The following is a 17,009-nucleotide window of genomic DNA, read 5'->3' on the forward strand; positions in this document are numbered from 1 at the left end:
AAGAAAGCTCCGTCTCAGAATAATGATATCAAATTCATGTACTGCATGACCCAGTAACTGTCAGAGTATCACGGTGCTGGAGACCGAAAAATGTAAAGGATAGGAAGGGGGGAAAAAAGGGCAGCCTCGAAAGCGTTAAAAATAGGAGCGCTGTTATCATTGTGACATGCTTTTACCACATTTGTTTCCTTATAGCCCGAAGAAATATTTAAAATATGTGACTATATCTGTTCTATTTCTTTCCGCGCATCCAATTATTTTTCAATCTTAATGCAATAACAAGTGTTTGGCTGAGCTACAGAGGAGAGGATCTGCTGAAGTGTCAGAAGAGTCTGGCACAGTAAATCAGCATTTTTTCTTCCACTCTTGGGGGGTGTTAGAAATCTCTGTCAGCACCAAAGCTAAAAGATCATAATAAGCTTCGTCCTCTGCAAGTCGTACAGCGTGCATAGCAATATCCTGAACTGAGCATGCCAGAGACACCCTGACCTAGCCTGAAGGGTAATTCAGGATTTCCTTTGTCGTGGTGCATTGTGGGAAGTGGAGTCCTCACAAATCCACAGGCCTGTGTTCTGACAAAATGTCGAACCCGGCAGTATATCGAACCACGTTGCTTCCTGTGACGTGGAATCAACTGTTGCAGAAGCAGCTAAGGTAAAAGGCTCTGTAAGTATGTCTGATATACAAAGTACAGTCACCCTGTAGGTTTTTGCTGAGGGTGATGGCAGGGGTGTGCAAGGCAGCTAATAGTCATGTGTCATTAGCACACAGCTTGGAAACTAGTACAATAGCTTGAGTGCTGAATAGCATGTTGCTATAAGTCAGGCCTGCTGTTCAGTTGTATGCATGTACAAATCATTGTAAAGGGTTTCTGTTGTTTTTGTGTTATATTACAGGCTATTCAGCACACTTCACATGGCATGGCCTCTCAGATCGGTGCCAGCTGAGCCCTGGATGCCTCCAGCACAGTCGAAGCCGGGTGCCAGCAGCACAGCTCTGTATTAGGATGAATTAGAACCAGTACCTTTTTTCCTTGCTACATTACGGATCTATTTATTACAGGTATTTATACAGCAGTGACAAATTACACAGCGCTTTACCTTAGGGTTGCCACCTTTTCTTTAAGTCAAACCCAAACACTTTAGCGGCGCACAGCAATTTTTTTTATAGTATAAACTATAGATGTATTTTGCTATTAAATAACATTCCTAATCATATGAAATTAATAAGAAGAGTCCCCCTTTACATCAGAGTCCACAGAGTTCCCCTTTTACATCTGAACTCACAGAGTTCCCTTTCACTATAGGGGGGGCTCTGCAGACTCTGATGTAAGGGAGAACTCTGGGGACTCTAACATAAGGGATGCTCTGCACTGATTGTAGGGGGAACACTGAGAACTCTGATGTACGGAGAGAACTCTGATATAAGGGGTAACACTGTGGCCTCTGGTGTAAAGGGGAACTGTGATCTAAGGGGTGCTCTGAGAACTCGGATTTGTCGTAGTGTACTCACTCAGAGGCAGGAGAGAGAAGAGGGGAGACTCCAGTCACAGACAGGGATGGATGGTGAGCTCATCACCCCTTGGCAGTCAGCCCCTCATGCAGATGTATCTGAGGCTGCTGGACTTCAAATTTCTGGCTCCCACTTTCCTTTTCTGAGGCACAGCGCTGGGGATTAGAGTGCGGGCAGACACAGAGGGGTAGGGGGGAGGAAGAGGAGCAGATCAAGCACTCTTTCCTTTCCCATTTCTTTGGGGGGGGGGGGGGGGGTGTTAGTGCTGACTTTGGGCAGTGTGAAAGAGAGTGTAATGCCCCGTACACAGGACCAGACTTTGACAACAAAGGTCCAACGGATGCATTCTGTTGGACAATTCGATCGTGTGTGGGCTCCATCGGACCTTTGCTGTCCAAAAATCTGACGGACTTTAGAAATCGAACATGTTTCACATTTTTCAAGAAAACTCCACCGGACCCGGTTCCTATCGACAAAACATGTTCATGTGTATGCTAGCCCGACGGACAAAAAATGACGCTAGAGCAACTATTGGCTACTGGCTATGAATTTGCTTATTCTAGTCCGGTCGTACGTCATCACATTAGAATCCATCGGAACTTTGGTGTGATAGTGTGTGGCCAAGTCAGTTCATGCGGAAAGTCCGCCGGAACTCTGCCGAAAGTCCGTTGGGAAAACCGTCGGACCTAGTCCATTGAAAAGTCCGGTCGTGTGTACGCGGCATAACAGGCACTCTCAGCTTACACAACAGCAGCAAGCAACCCTGCTGGGAAGCCATAGTCTAGCCTGAATGATGTGTGCGGGTTTCAGGCAGTCTGAAACCCGCAGGGATGACTACAAAACCAAACTGTCCGGATGAATCCCAGACAGGGCGCAACCCTACTTTACCTACTGTACATTCACATCAGTCCCAACTTCTTATCACCTAAGGCCCCTTTCACACAGGTGCTTCGATCAGGTCCGCCTGTCAGTTTTTCAGGACGACCTGATTGAACGCTCCATTCACCTCTATGGAGCGGCGGATATCAGCGGTGACATGTCCGCTGATATAAGATCTGATCCTGCCTGTGACATCCAGATAGATGGAGACCCTATTTTCCATCCGTCACGGGGCTCTGACAGGTCTGTCTCTTCACAGTAGAGAAAATGGATCTGTCATCTGCCTGTTTACCGGGGGGGGGGGGGGGGGTTCAGTGGATCCCCCGCTGATCGGAATCCATATAATGGACAAGCCCATGTGAAAGGACCCTGAAGCTGGCCATACACTTCAGAACTTTAATTTCAGGAATTGTTCGATCTATGAAATGTCAAATTTTAAACCACAGTAATGAGAACATTCAAAGGAGCAGGATGGAAATTTTTTTTTAATTTGAATTAACAAATTTCAGCTGAACTCGCACGATTTTATTCCAGTATGTCAGTCCCGACTTCGGGGTCGATTTCAGAGGCATCTGTGCGGGTTTCGAAATCACCAAAAGTAGTACAGAAACTACTTTTGGGAATCAATTCGGACGGTGCCATTGCAGGCAATTGCCACAGATTTGGCATGCGATTTGACATGTCAAATCGCATGCCAAATCGCATCAATATGAACCATGGCTGAATGTGTTTTGCATTTGGGAAATTATATTCTTTTCAAAATCATATGTTATAAGCAAACAATGACATTTGTCAAATCATCGAATGTACTGTGGAAATATTCAAACAAATGTTCATTCGAAAATCTACCTGTGAATGACCAGCTTAAAGCAGAGTTCCAGGCTTCTTATGTTTATTAACAGTCAGCAGCTACAAAAAAGTGTAGTTGCTGACTTTTAATAAACAGACACTTACCCGTTCCACGGTCCAGCGATGTGGCCGAACGGAGCATCGCTCCTCTCCCCGCTGGCATCTCCATTGGCACACTGGGCACCCGGCCTTGACAGCTTTTGGCTTCACGGCTGGGCACGCACGGTGTATGCGCGAGTCATGCTGCACTCCCGGAGTGGACAGGCGATCTCCTAAGAACTGTCACATGTCCGAGGAGATCGCCTAGAGGGAGGGGCCTCCTAAGGCGAAAGGAGGCGTCGCCTTGGCAGTCCCTGGGCAGAAGGAGGAAGTGGGACAGGAAGCCCCCCCCCCCCCCCCGAGGAGAGCTTAATGCGGAAGTTCCATTTTTGGGTGGAACTCCGCTTTAAGGCACCTAGCTCACATACATACATACACACATACACATGCTAGGGTCAATTAATTTGCCAGCATGTTTTTGAAAGAGTAGGAAACCAGAACCCGGAGGACACTCACTTGGAGAAAATATTAAGATGAGACCTAATCTTATCTCTGTAGATCTTTAGATATTAAAGGACTACTTTACTTTCAGGACTACTTTACACTTGCGGTAGTCCTCTGTAGTGCTATCTGTGGTACATCACATTTCAGGTCGCATCTATTGTGATGCAACGCCTGCATCGAGACAGTTCCTTATCTCACTTTGACAGCCATGTGGGAGGCTGGCCCTGAGAACACAGATAGTTGCATTAAGAGCCACTTACCCACATTGCTATCAAATTGGTAGCAGTGTCTGTTATAAACAAGGGGCTCATTCAGGAGCTCCGGGTGTCAGCACCCATCTGAATGAGGCCTTATTACTGCAAGTGAAAGTGAAAGAAATCAGAAATTTTGGGTTGTCAACAGAACGGGAATAGAGGGGAAATCTTCCTCTGGGGACACCAGGGAAGGAATTCCTCTGACTTTCTGGCCATCGTAAAGTTTTTCCTTCAGTTCTATTTTAAACTGTTAGCTTCCTTAAAAGAGAAGTATGGGAATGGATTTTGTTTTTGGAATCATACTTGCCTAGGTTGGTGCTGCATCAGATCGATGATGCATCTAACCCACACGGGCTCTAAGACTGAGAACCGAGCGATCAAACACCATTGATCGCTCAGAGCTCCGTGGGCAGAGAGCCGGTGACTGCCTTTCACCGTCTCTCTCTTCAGTCTTGGCTCTGTGGCTTCAACCAACAGCGGGTCAGAGGAGTGCAGAACGAGCTAAACTCCTGTGATCCACAGGAGAAGTACAGCCAAATGAGCTTAGGCTTTACTTGTCCTTTAAAAGAGAAGTCCATCTTTCTGACCATATTTATTCTTACATACATATTTAGGTATGGTTTCACAAACAAAGTCACATCTCATGTGTCTCCCGCATTGCCGCGCTGTTAATCCACATCAGCCACTGTAGAAGAAGGACTATAAAGTTGGCCATACATAATTTCTTTTTTTCATTCAGCCATTCCCAAATTTGATGGATGGAGAAATCCCAATCCCCTCAGCTTGCAGATTGTATTCCATACCCCCAAAAATTTAGAGTTGGGAATGAGAGAGAAAAACTTTCAAACGTATGTAGGCATAGGATACGCTTCCCTGACACACACCCTTAAAGGAGAATTACCAAAAAAAAGGTCAATTAAATTACTTTCTTTTACCACTCCTATTCCTTTATATTGGCTTATAAAATTTACAAATGCAGCAACTTAGAATTTAGATGAAAGTTTTAGCACTGAGAAACACTTTTTGAAAGATAAAAAGTGCATTTTATATACAACTATATAGATCAGACCAAAATGAGGGACAAATGAGGAGGAAAGAGGGACAGAGGGGCATTGCTCCAAATCAGGGACAGTTGGGAGCTATGGTATTCTGTAGTTCTGACCTGTTTTTGTTGTCCTTATACAGTAGAGTGAGTAAGTGTTGTCACCTTATGACAGGAATTGTATTATTGGCAAGATCATCAGGTGAAAATAAAGAGAAAAAAGCATTAAAAAAAGGAAACTAATACATCCACCGCATCTAAAGACTGGTAAACTGCAATATATTACATCTTTGTTTTGGGGTTTAATATACCATAAATGCTTACCTTCTTCTCTGTCCTTTGCTGTGTGGCCCTGCCAAAACCTTTGTAAGCAAAACATCCCAGCCAGGTTTACTGCCTGATGCACAGATGTGCCATGACCCCATTTATTCCTATTGTCGGTCTGTATTTCACAGCGTGTTCCAGTCACAGTGTGTTCAGTCATAGCAAGTTCAATCATGCGGGTGCTGTCTAAGCCCTTGTACACATGGTCAGACATTCCGACAACAAAATCCGTCTGATTTTTTCAGGATTTTGTCTGAAAGTGGTGTTGCATACACACGGTCGGACAAAGTTGTTCGGAACGTGATGACGTTCGGTCGTTGCGACAAGACTACATTGCAGCTAGTAGCCAATAGCTTTGGTCTCGTAATTTGATCTGAGCATGCGTGGCACTTTGTCCTATCAGAATTCTCTACAAACGATCGGATCATGTTGTCTGAAAATTTTATATCCAGCTCTCAAACTTTGTTGGCCGGACATCTCGACAGAAAAAGTCAGATGGAGCCCACACACGGTCGGATTATCCGACAACATGGTCCGATCGGACCTTTTCCGTCTGAATGTCCGACCGTGTGTACAAGGGCTTAGAATGTACTGTGGGGTCGTGTTCAGTCAGAGCGTGGTTCTGTCATAGTATGGTTCTGTCATAGCATGATCTGTCATAGCGTGTTCCGGTCAGGGTGTGTTCTGTCAGAGCGTGTTTCAGTCATAGCATGTTCAGTCATAGCGGGTGCGGTCAGGGCATGTTTCTGTCATAGCATGGTTCTCTCAGAGCATGTTTCTGTCATAGCATGGTTATGTCCTAGCATGATCTGTCATAGCGGGTGCTGTCATAGCGTGTCCCAGTCAGGGTTTGTTCTGTCAGAGCGTGTTCTGTCGGAGTGTGTTTCATTCATAGCAGGTGCGGTCAGGGAGTGTTTCTGTCATAGCATGGTTCTCTCCTAGCGGGTGCTGTCGTAGCATGTTCAGTCATAGTGGGTTCTGTGACATACTGAAGCAGAGCAGGATCCCCTCCCTTTGGAGACTGGGCCGCAGGGCAGTATTCCAACATGATAACGACCCCCAAACACACCTCCAAGATAACCACTGCCTCGCTAAAGAAGCTGAGGGTAAAGGTGATGGACTTACCAAGCATGTCTCCAGACCTAAACCCTATTGAGCATCTGTGGGGTATTCTCAAACGGAAGGTGGAGGAGTGTAAGGTCACTAACATCCACCAGCCCGGTGATGTTGTCATGAAGGAGTGGACTCCAGTGGCAACCTGTGAAGCTCTGGTGAACTCTATGCCCAAGAGAGTTAAAGCATTGCTGGAAAATAATGGTGGCCACACAAAATATTGACACTTTGGGCCCAATTTGGACATTTTCACTTAGGGGTGTACTAAATGTTGTTGCTAGTTGTTTAGACATTAATGGCTGTGTGTTGAGTTATTTTGAGGGGACAGCAAATTTACACTGTTATACATTTATGCTTGTTATTATGAGAGGCCTGGCCCCAAGCTATCTCTGCTCTCGTTTTCATAAACAAGCTCTTGTCAGATCACTCAGATCTACTGGCAGAGATCTCCTCTACATCTCGGTGCCCAAGAAAATCCGGCGTGGAGGTCAGGCCTTCTCCCACCAGGGTGCCGTACTATGGAATAGCCTGCCTGTCAAGCTCCAGGAGGCCCCCACTATTCTGGTCTTCCACAGGTTACTGAAGACTTGGCTTTTCACGCAGGCGTTTCCTGCATAGTCTTTTTTTTTTCTACCCTTCTGCTGCTCTGTGCTGCTTTAGGGTAAGACCGCACTATATTAAGATTCCTCTCAACTCAACACTCACTACTTTACATTATAGCAAAATGTAATTTCTTCAGTGTTGTCACATAAAAAAATAATAATAAAATATTTACAAAAATGTAAGGGGTGCACTTTTGTGAGATTCTGTGTGTGTATGTATATATATGTATGTATATATATGTGTGTATGTATATGTATGTATGTATGTATGTATATGTATATATTGTAAGGGATCTTCCCGGGGTAGGGTGTGTTTGGACACAGTTCACAGCAGACTTGGAATATATGAAGCAGATCTTGGCGTTTATTCGTGGTACAAACAGTCCAGCAAACAAAACATACAGCAACACCGTGCTTTCTAAGTACAACAAAATAAACAAAAGACCTAGCCCGGCTGGGCGCTTACTAACAGGTTCTTCTCACCTATCTGACATTTATAAAGACAGCGTCTTTTCGTCTGGATATCGCAGGGTGGGTTTTAGCTCCAGCAGTGTCTGTGCTTGCAGCTTCCTTCAACATACAGGCTGTTCATTCCCTGGCTGGGAGCAATCACCTGCAGACCCTACAGAGCCTTTAGCTTCCCAGGCTAATTAGGATCCAAGCTCACCTGATCCCAAACCCAGAACTGGATCGGGGGATGTGGAATGACAGGTCCCTCTACCAAACCTACCTGCCATTCCATATAAACCCAGGCCCGGCAAAATTAAATAACAATTCAGCAGCATATCACTGCTGAGAAACTGAACCATCCTGGATTTACCATCTCACACTGTGTAGCAACCTAGGTGAGATGTACACCCCCTCGATCACTTCTCCAGTGACATGTCTACATATCCCCCCCCTCTTTTTCAGACCGGAGGGCTGAGCCTTTTGTCCCCACAGACAACTTACCCTCGACAATGCGTCAGCATTTGCCTGTAATTTCCCTGGCCTGTGTTCCACAGTGAAATTAAAGTTTTGTAGGGAGAGAAACCATCTAGTCACTCTTGCATTTCTCTCCTTGTTTAACTTCATCCATGTTAGGGGGGCATGGTCTGTCACCAACTTGAATTTCCTGCCTAGCAAGTAATACTTTAACGATTCTAGGGCCCACTTTACTGCCAAACACTCTCGCTCCACAATGGCATAATTTTTCTCGGCCGGGGTTAATTTTCTACTCAAGTACGTCACCGGATGCTCCTCACCATTCACTACTTGTGAGAGTACTGCACCTAAGCCTGTGTTAGAGGCATCTGTCTGGACCAGAAACTCTCGTTTGAAATCGGGGGTAACTAAGACAGGTGGTTGGCACAAGGCAGACTTAAGGCTTTGGAAAGCCTTCTCGGCCTCTGGGGTCCACGTGACCATTGCTGTCTTTCCGCCCTTTGTCAAGTCAGTTAGTGGAGCAGCAACTGAGGCAAAGTTCGGCACAAACCTACGGTAATACCCCGTAATACCCAGGAAAGCTCTAACCTGTTTCCTTGTCAGGGGTCTAGGCCAATTCTGTATTGCCTCAATTTTATTTAGCTGTGGCTTAATCAACCCTCTCCCAATAATGTAGCCTAGATATTTGGCCTCTTCTAGGGCTAGAGCACACTTCTCGGCATTTATGGTCAACCCCGCATCACTTATGGCATCCAACACGGCCTGTACCTTACAGAGGTGACTTTCCCAATCAGGGCTAAAAATGACCACATCATCGAGGTAGGCAGCTGAGTAATCACGATGTGGTCGCAGAATCAAGTCCATCAACCTCTGGAAAGTTGCAGGCGCTCCATGTAACCCGAATGGCATCACTACATACTGGAATAGCCCATCAGGGGTGGAGAATGCAGTTTTCTCTTTAGCCTCACCAGAAAGTGGAATCTGCCAGTAGCCCTTTGTGAGATCGAGAGTGGTTATGTACCTGGCGTTACCCAACTTCTCAATCAACTCATCTACCCTGGGCATAGGATACGCATCGAACTTGGAGATCTCATTCAACTTTCTGAAATCGTTACAGAACCTCCAAGTTCCATTGGGCTTTGGGATTAGCACAATTGGGCTGGACCATTCACTCTGTGACACCTCAATTACCCCCAGAGCAAGCATACGTTTTACCTCGGCAGATACGGCTTCCCTACGTGCCTCCGGTATCCTATAGGGCTTAAGGTTTACTCTGCTTCTAGGCTCAGTTTCAATGTGATGATGGATGAGGTGTGTACGCCCTGGGAGGTCAGAGAACTTTTTTTTGTTTTTCTGTAAAAATTCCTGAGCCTCCTGTTTCTGTGACACTGATAGAGTATCACCTACCTTGACTGGAGGGATTGGTTGTGACAAATCATTAACAGTATTTGTCGCCACCAAGGATTCCCTGTCTTTCCAGGGCTTGATCAAGTTTATGTGATAAACTTGGAAAGGCTTCCTTCTACCTGGTTGGTGCACCTTGTAGTTCACCTCACTGATCTTTTCAACAATTTCATAAGGACCTTGCCACTTCGCCAAGAATTTACTCTCAACAGTGGGGACTAGTATAAGGACCCTATCGCCTGGGTTGAATGTCCTGATTCTTGCGGACCGGTTGTAAATTCTACTTTGGGCCTCTTGAGCCCTCTGGAGGTGTTCCCTTACCAGGGGCATTACAGTGGCTATACGGTCCTGCATTTGTGCTACATGCTCAATAACACTCTTGTATGGGGTGGACTCATTCTCCCATGTCTCTTTTGCAATGTCCAGTAGACCCCTAGGGTGATGACCATAGACCAACTCGAATGGTGAGAACCCTGTGGACGCTTGGGGCACCTCCCTAATAGCAAACATGAGGTAGGGTAATAAATGATCCCAGTCACGACCATCTTTTGCCACCACTTTCTTCAACATATGTTTCAAAGTCTTATTAAATCTCTCCACCAATCCGTCCGTCTGGGGGTGGTACACAGAGGTACGGATGTGTGAGATTTTAAATAGTTTGCATAATTCCTTCATTACTTTCGACATAAATGGCGTACCTTGGTCAGTTAGGATTTCTTTGGGGATCCCAGTCCTAGAGAACATATAAAACAACTCACGTGCAATTGTTTTAGATGCAGTGTTTCTTAAGGGTACAGCCTCAGGATAGCGGGTCGCATAATCCAGGACTACCAAAATATACTGGTGTCCTCTAGCTGACTTTACAATGGGACCCACTAAATCCATGGCAATACGCTCAAAAGGCACCTCTATAATAGGGAGCGAAACCAAAGGACTGCGAAAATGTGACACTGGGGCACTAACCTGACATGTGGGGCACGACTCACAGTATTTTTTAATGTCATCATATATGGCCGGCCAAAAAAACCTCTGGAGAACCCTCTCTCGCGTTTTGTCAGTCCCCAAGTGTCCCCCAAGAACATGGTTATGTGCCATGTCAAGCACCTGACGCCGGTACGGCTTAGGTACCAGAAGCTGTTCCACAATCTCATCTTTAACCTTATTGACTCTATAGAAAAGATCATTAGTCACCGAAAAATGTGGAAATCTTTTTTCAGCATCTGGTTCCTGAGGTACCCCGTTCATAACAGCAACCTGCTCTCTCGCATTTTTGAGAGTGGGGTCCTGTAATTGTGCAGTCCCAAAATTATCGCTAGACACCTCTAAGTCTAGTATATTTTGCTCAGTGGGAGGATCCTCCTCCCCAACCAGGACCTGCAAAGGAAAACAATCATTTTCATCCTGCATACTTTTATCATTCACAGCGGACAAGGCAACCTCCTTAGAGGTATCCTCACTCCTTTTGGGGATTTCTCTTTTTTCCCAGAGAGCCCAGAATAACGGAAAATCGCGGCCCAATATTACATCATGCATGAGGTTTTTAACCACACCCACTTCATATTGTACGGTGCCTTGTTTAGTCCCGACTTTAGCCCGCACTATAGGGTACACTTTTGTATCACCATGTATGCACACAACACTCATATGCTTGTTAGGCTCTAAGTCCCCAGCCACCAGACTAGCATGCACCAAGGTTACGAGGCTTCCTGAGTCCATTAACGCTTTAACAGGAAAGTCATTGATTGTGATGTTGCAGATTTGCGGTTCAGTCTCTAGTCCAGGAATTGCAGCACAAGATGGTTCCGCAAATAGCGACTGACGCCGGCTAGCGTCACATTCCATGGGTTCAGAGGTAAGAGGGCAATGGGCAGACACGTGTCCCGCCTCATGGCATCTCCAACACTGGATAGGGCCTGGTCTCTTTGGCAAGGAGTCCTTTTCAGAGCCCCTTAGCCACCCGGGACCATCACCAGTCTTTTGTCCCTGAGACACCACTTGAGCCCTTTTCCCCCCATCAGCACCCCTCCACACTCCCCCAACAGATGGAAGTCTCTTACCAGCTGACGGCACAGATCTGGCGCTCCGGGGAGGTGAAGATGCTGCAGGAACATCGCGGAGGTAGTCCTCAGTCGCCTGGAACCTCTCCACAAGGTTGACAAGTTCGTTTGCGTCCCTAGGATCACCTTGTCCCACCCAGCGTTGCAGGTCAGTAGGAAGCGCTCGGAGGTAGCGATCCATCACGACCTTCTCTAGGATTTGTGCAGGAGTAGAAGTGTCTGGCTCCAACCACTTTCTTGCCAAATGGATTAGGTCATACATCTGGGACCTCGCTGATTTGTCCAGACTGTAGCTCCAGTTGCGTACCCTCCGGGCACGGACTGCAGTAGTAACTCCTAGTCGGGCAAGTATCTCCTCTTTTAGCCGAGTATAGTCCTTAACCTCTTGCTCACTGAGGTCATAGTAGGCCTTTTGGGGTTCACCTGTTAAATAGGGTGCAATTACCTCTGCCCACTCAGCAGCTGGTAACTTCTCTCGCTCAGCCACGCGCTCAAATACTGTTAGAAAGGCCTCAACATCGTCCTCAGCAGTCATCTTTTGCAGCGCTTTCTGCACAGTCCTTCTCCCAAAAAAAATCTCTGGAGCGGCTCCCTCCATTGTGGGTGGATTAGTAACCACAGGCGCCTCTCGATTTACTATCAGGTGCTCGATAAGTTGTTGTTGGCTTTGGCGCAAAGCTTGCAACTCTTCCTTATGCATCCGCTGTTGTGCAGCCATCATCTGCTGTTGTGCAGCCATGGACTGTTGTTGTGCAGCCATGGACTGTTCATGTCGTCTATTGGCCTCTGTCTGAGCCTGCTGTTGTGCAGCCATCATCTGCTGTTGTTCAGCCATGGACTGTTCATGTCGTCTATTGGCCTCTGTCTGAGCCTGCTGTTGTTGCAAACTCACTTGCATAAACTGCTTCAGCATCTCCTCCATGTTGCTGGACTGTTTTTGGAGTGTAGTTGCAGCTTTCACCCAGGACATCAGCAGCTGTAGCCAAGTCTGTCCACACCGTTGCCCCTAGCAACCGCGTTGCCCGCTACCTCCACCAATTGTAAGGGATCTTCCCGGGGTAGGGTGTGTTTGGACACAGTTCACAGCAGACTTGGAATATATGAAGCAGATCTTGGCGTTTATTCGTGGTACAAACAGTCCAGCAAACAAAACATACAGCAACACCGTGCTTTCTAAGTACAACAAAATAAACAAAAGACCTAGCCCGGCTGGGCGCTTACTAACAGGTTCTTCTCACCTATCTGACATTTATAAAGACAGCGTCTTTTCGTCTGGATATCGCAGGGTGGGTTTTAGCTCCAGCAGTGTCTGTGCTTGCAGCTTCCTTCAACATACAGGCTGTTCATTCCCTGGCTGGGAGCAATCACCTGCAGACCCTACAGAGCCTTTAGCTTCCCAGGCTAATTAGGATCCAAGCTCACCTGATCCCAAACCCAGAACTGGATCGGGGGATGTGGAATGACAGGTCCCTCTACCAAACCTACCTGCCATTCCATATAAACCCAGGCCCGGCAAAATTAAATAACAATTCAGCAGCATATCACTGCTGAGAAACTGAACCATCCTGGATTTACCATCTCACACTGTGTAGCAACCTAGGTGAGATGTACACCCCCTCGATCACTTCTCCAGTGACATGTCTACAATATATATATATATATATATATATATATATATATATATATATATATATATATATATATTTTATATATATGTGTGTGTGTGTGTGTGTGCATAATTATATATGCATATATAATTGGATTATCTTTTTTTACAAAATGGGAGATCGTAAACAGCCTTCCTTGGCTAAAAAATGGGACACTATTCTTATTTATTTTTTTAAATGCCAGAGACTTAGAGATTGGCAAAGTTCTATTTCACGAGCCAACATTGTAAATTTTTCCAAAAATGTCCTCCAGTCTAGTTTGGGTCTGTTTTTCACTTGCTGCGTTATTTTATGATATATGAAAACAGGCACAATCTATGTGTCTTTCTTTGGCTTTCAACTCTCATTCTACGCCAAGGCGCATATTTTCTTGTCTGTTTTTTATTATATAAATCGGCATTGTACATAACAGCCTTGAAAAAATGTTCTTTAGCCAAACTTGTATAAAAAAATCACTTGTTTTGTCTTTTGGATAATAAAGCAAGCATACTCCTCTGCCAAACCCTCTCGCTTTTCATGTTTTGCTTGTCACACAATCGAGTAGAAGTCTCCATCATGGTATTAGAACACTGAGGTTAATGGTGTGTACAGGACAGTGTTTTGGCCTTGTCCAGAATATGTAATCACAGTATAAAATGCTAAGGTGTCCTGGAATGTGCCACATAACCTCAAACACCAGTTTACATAGTATGAAAAGTATTTTTGCTTCATTTACAGAAACATTTTAAAAAGTCCACATACCAGGACATAGTCTTGAAATTTGGTATGATGGCATTACCTAAAAGATTCCAAGTTATGACATTGGGCCATTTTTTACTCTGTGGCAGCTCATTTACCTTCATTAGTCGCTTGCTCCAGGCTGTGTTGATTGTTTTGCATCTGGTAAAAGTGCTTTCTGTGCGGAGGGTGCCAATGGAAACGCTCTCTTGCCGTGTTCTTGACACTTAAATAATTGCGGCCCTTCCTCATTTCATATTGTCATGGAATGACTTCGATCATTGTGCATTTTATAAAACAGAGAGAAACATGGAGGCTGCCGTTACTGAGCTGTCATGCTGACCCTCTCGATTCTGTCATTTGTGTCAAGTCCCCAGAGACAGTTCACAGATAATAACTTCTAAAGTAGGACTATGGCCTTCCATTAAAAAATCTAAGCCCTTGTACACGCAGTCGGAGATTCCGACAGAATGTACTCTAATCATGTGTAGAGAATTCCGATCGGACAAAGTGCCACGCATGCTCAGATCAAATTCCTACACCAAAGCTATTGGCTACTAGCACGAACGTAGTCCCATCGTAACAAAATAACGTCATCACATTCTGAACGATCGGACATTCCGACAACTTTGTCCGACCGTGTGTATGCAACAGTTTCGGACAAAATCCGACGGATTTGGTTGTCGGAATGTCCGACCGTGTGTACAAGGGCTTACAGTTGTCCCTTAGTCTCTCTTGATCCTGACGTCCATCTCATGTAGCTCACTGTGATGGCAAGGGACAACGCTGATGCCCTGCTACTGAATTAAAAGCAGCATTGTCTCTCATGTAGGCTATGCCTGCTTGCACCACAGTGGGATGAGAAGATGTCGCAGGAGGAGTAGCTATCAACACTGTCACTGCTGACTCACAAGTCTCAAGCTCCTCAACGAGCACCTGGCTGCACCTAGTCCTGCTCACTGCTTTTTGGATCAGCAGAGCTGACTGTACTGCTAAAATCCTGCCAATTTTAGCTGCTGCTTTTGTTGGCTGAACTTAAATAGGCAGTTTGGCGCCAGTGCGGGTGCGCGCAAGCGCTGTCGCTCATGGGGGTGCGCGACGGCTTCTGTTTGTACTCCTGTTCGCGCTTGCGTACATCTATGCGCCACAGCCCGGTTTCTATGTGCAACAGGAATGCGCATTCTTCTGCTCCTCAGAGGTCTTCTGGGAGGATAAGACTGTCTCCTGGTGGGAGCATCCTGACATTGCCCCCCTCCAATGAGCAGCCTCCGGATGCCCAACTGAGCTAGTTTCTCTGGATGGTTCAGACAGAACACTTGGACCAATCTTCTGGCATGGATATTGCCCTCTGGCTCCCAGGAGTTTTCTTCAGGTCTGTACCCTTTCCATTTGACTAAATACTGGACCTGATTCCGTCTCTTCCTGCAATCCATGATCGCTTTGACTTCGTACTCCTCTTCCCCGTTTACCATTATAGGTTCCGGCGGACTACTATACCATTCAGGGAATGGATCCGGGCAAACAGGCTTCAGCAGAGTTATGTAGAAAACTGAGTGGATTCTGAAGGAATCTGGAAGTGCCAGCTCATAGGCTACATTGTTGATCCTCTTCTTTACCCTGAAAGGTCCCACAAACCAAGGGCCCATTTTTTTTAGATGGGCAGGCTAACTTCAAATTAGTTGTAGCTAACCAGACCTGATCATCAGGTTCCAAGATAAAATCTCCTTGTGTCTTCTTATCAAAGGACCTTTTATATTCCTCCTGGGCCTTGGCCATGGTCTTCTCCAACAACTGGTTGTTAGAATTGATCTTTGACAGCCGATCAATGACCACAAAGATGGTGGAGAAGCCTTCAGAAGGGGTTAGTTCAACGATAAAATTCATTGAAATCATTTGCCAGGGTCTATCCGGGACTGGCAAGGGTCTCAATAGACCCCAGGATCTTGTCCTGCTAGTTTTATTTCTGGCACAAGTGGGGCAAGCTTCAATGTACTTTTTGCAGTCTTCTTTGAGACAGGGCCACTAAAAGGTACGCTGTAAAAGTTCCGCTGTCTTACGGACTCCAAAGTGTCCTGCAAGGGCATGATCATGGCAGAGGCCCAAGGCAGAGACTCGTAATCCTTCAGGTACAAAGATCTTGTTATTGTGCCATAAAAGACCATCTCTTGCTTGTAGCGTCATCTCTGACAATAGTGAGATATCACTGGAGGCTTGCCTAATTTGTGACAAGAAATCTCCTTGCAGCAAAAGGAAATTTACGGGAGGGAGGATGGTGTCAGGAGGGTCTGCCACACCAAACATCTGAGACAGGGCGTCTGGCTTAGTGTTCTTGGATCCTGGCCTGTAAGTAATGTGAAAAATAAATCTTGTAAAGAAGAGTGCTCACCTGGCCTGCCGAGGTCTCAATCGTCTTGCGGCTCGCAAATACTCCAAATTCCGATGGTCGGTATAGATCAAGATCGGATGAGCTGCTCCTTCCAGCAGGTATCTCCACTCTTCAAGAGCAGCTTTAATTGCTAGAAGCTAGCGGTCTACCACGTCGTAATTTTTTTCGGCTGGGGACAACTTGTGGTAAAAGAATGCCACAGGGTGTAGCAACGATTTGGCCCCTTGGCGTTGCGACAGAACCGCCCCCACCGCTGTCTCTGAGGCATCCATCTCTAGGACAAATGGCAAAGCAGGGTCTGGATGCCGTAATATAGGTGCGGCTGTAAAGAGACTCTTTAGGGTTTCAAATGCGGTTTGCGCCTCGGGAGACCACTGGAACCATTGGGATTGTCTTGTCAGTTAGGTTATGGGGGAAATTATGGCAGAAAACCCCTTAATAAACTTCCTATAGAAGTTTGCAAATCCTACGAACCGTTGCACCCCTTTCTTGTCCGTAGGAGCTGGCCAATCCAGGATGTCAGAGACCTTCTGGGGGTCCAGTTTAATACCGTCTGGAGAGAGGATAAGGCCCAGGAACTAAATACTATGGCATTCAAATTCGGTTTTGCATACAAGTTGTGCTGCCTAAGTCAGACCAGGACCTTTGGACCTTTGGACTGATGGATTTCTAAAGAAGGGGAAAAAAATCAAGATATCGTCCTGATACACAATAACAAATAAGTCTAGATAGTCCC

At 45.9% G+C, this 17,009-nt stretch overlaps 1 protein-coding gene across 5 annotated transcripts in view; it reads left to right on the forward strand.

The window, feature by feature from the left end:
• The first annotated feature begins 526 nt into the window (after positions 1-526).
• METTL27 (methyltransferase like 27) overlaps positions 527-17,009 on the forward strand; it is a 77,041-nt gene continuing 60,558 nt past the window's right edge. Inside the window, exons 1-2 of one of the 5 annotated variants that reach the window (XM_077480653.1) lie at positions 529-654; positions 897-1,062. The gene's annotated coding sequence lies outside the window, so the exon portion shown is untranslated. Of the gene's footprint in view, positions 667-896; positions 1,063-17,009 lie in introns of all 5 variants that reach the window. The other 4 variants (XM_077480657.1, XM_077480652.1, XM_077480655.1 and 1 more) reach the window with 4 other exon arrangements.

Source organism: Lithobates pipiens, unplaced genomic scaffold (genome assembly GCF_037356315.1).
Source record: "Lithobates pipiens isolate NorthernLeopardFrog02 unplaced genomic scaffold, aLitPip1_a1.2 Scaffold_16, whole genome shotgun sequence".
Lineage (NCBI taxonomy): Eukaryota > Metazoa > Chordata > Amphibia > Anura > Ranidae > Lithobates > Lithobates pipiens.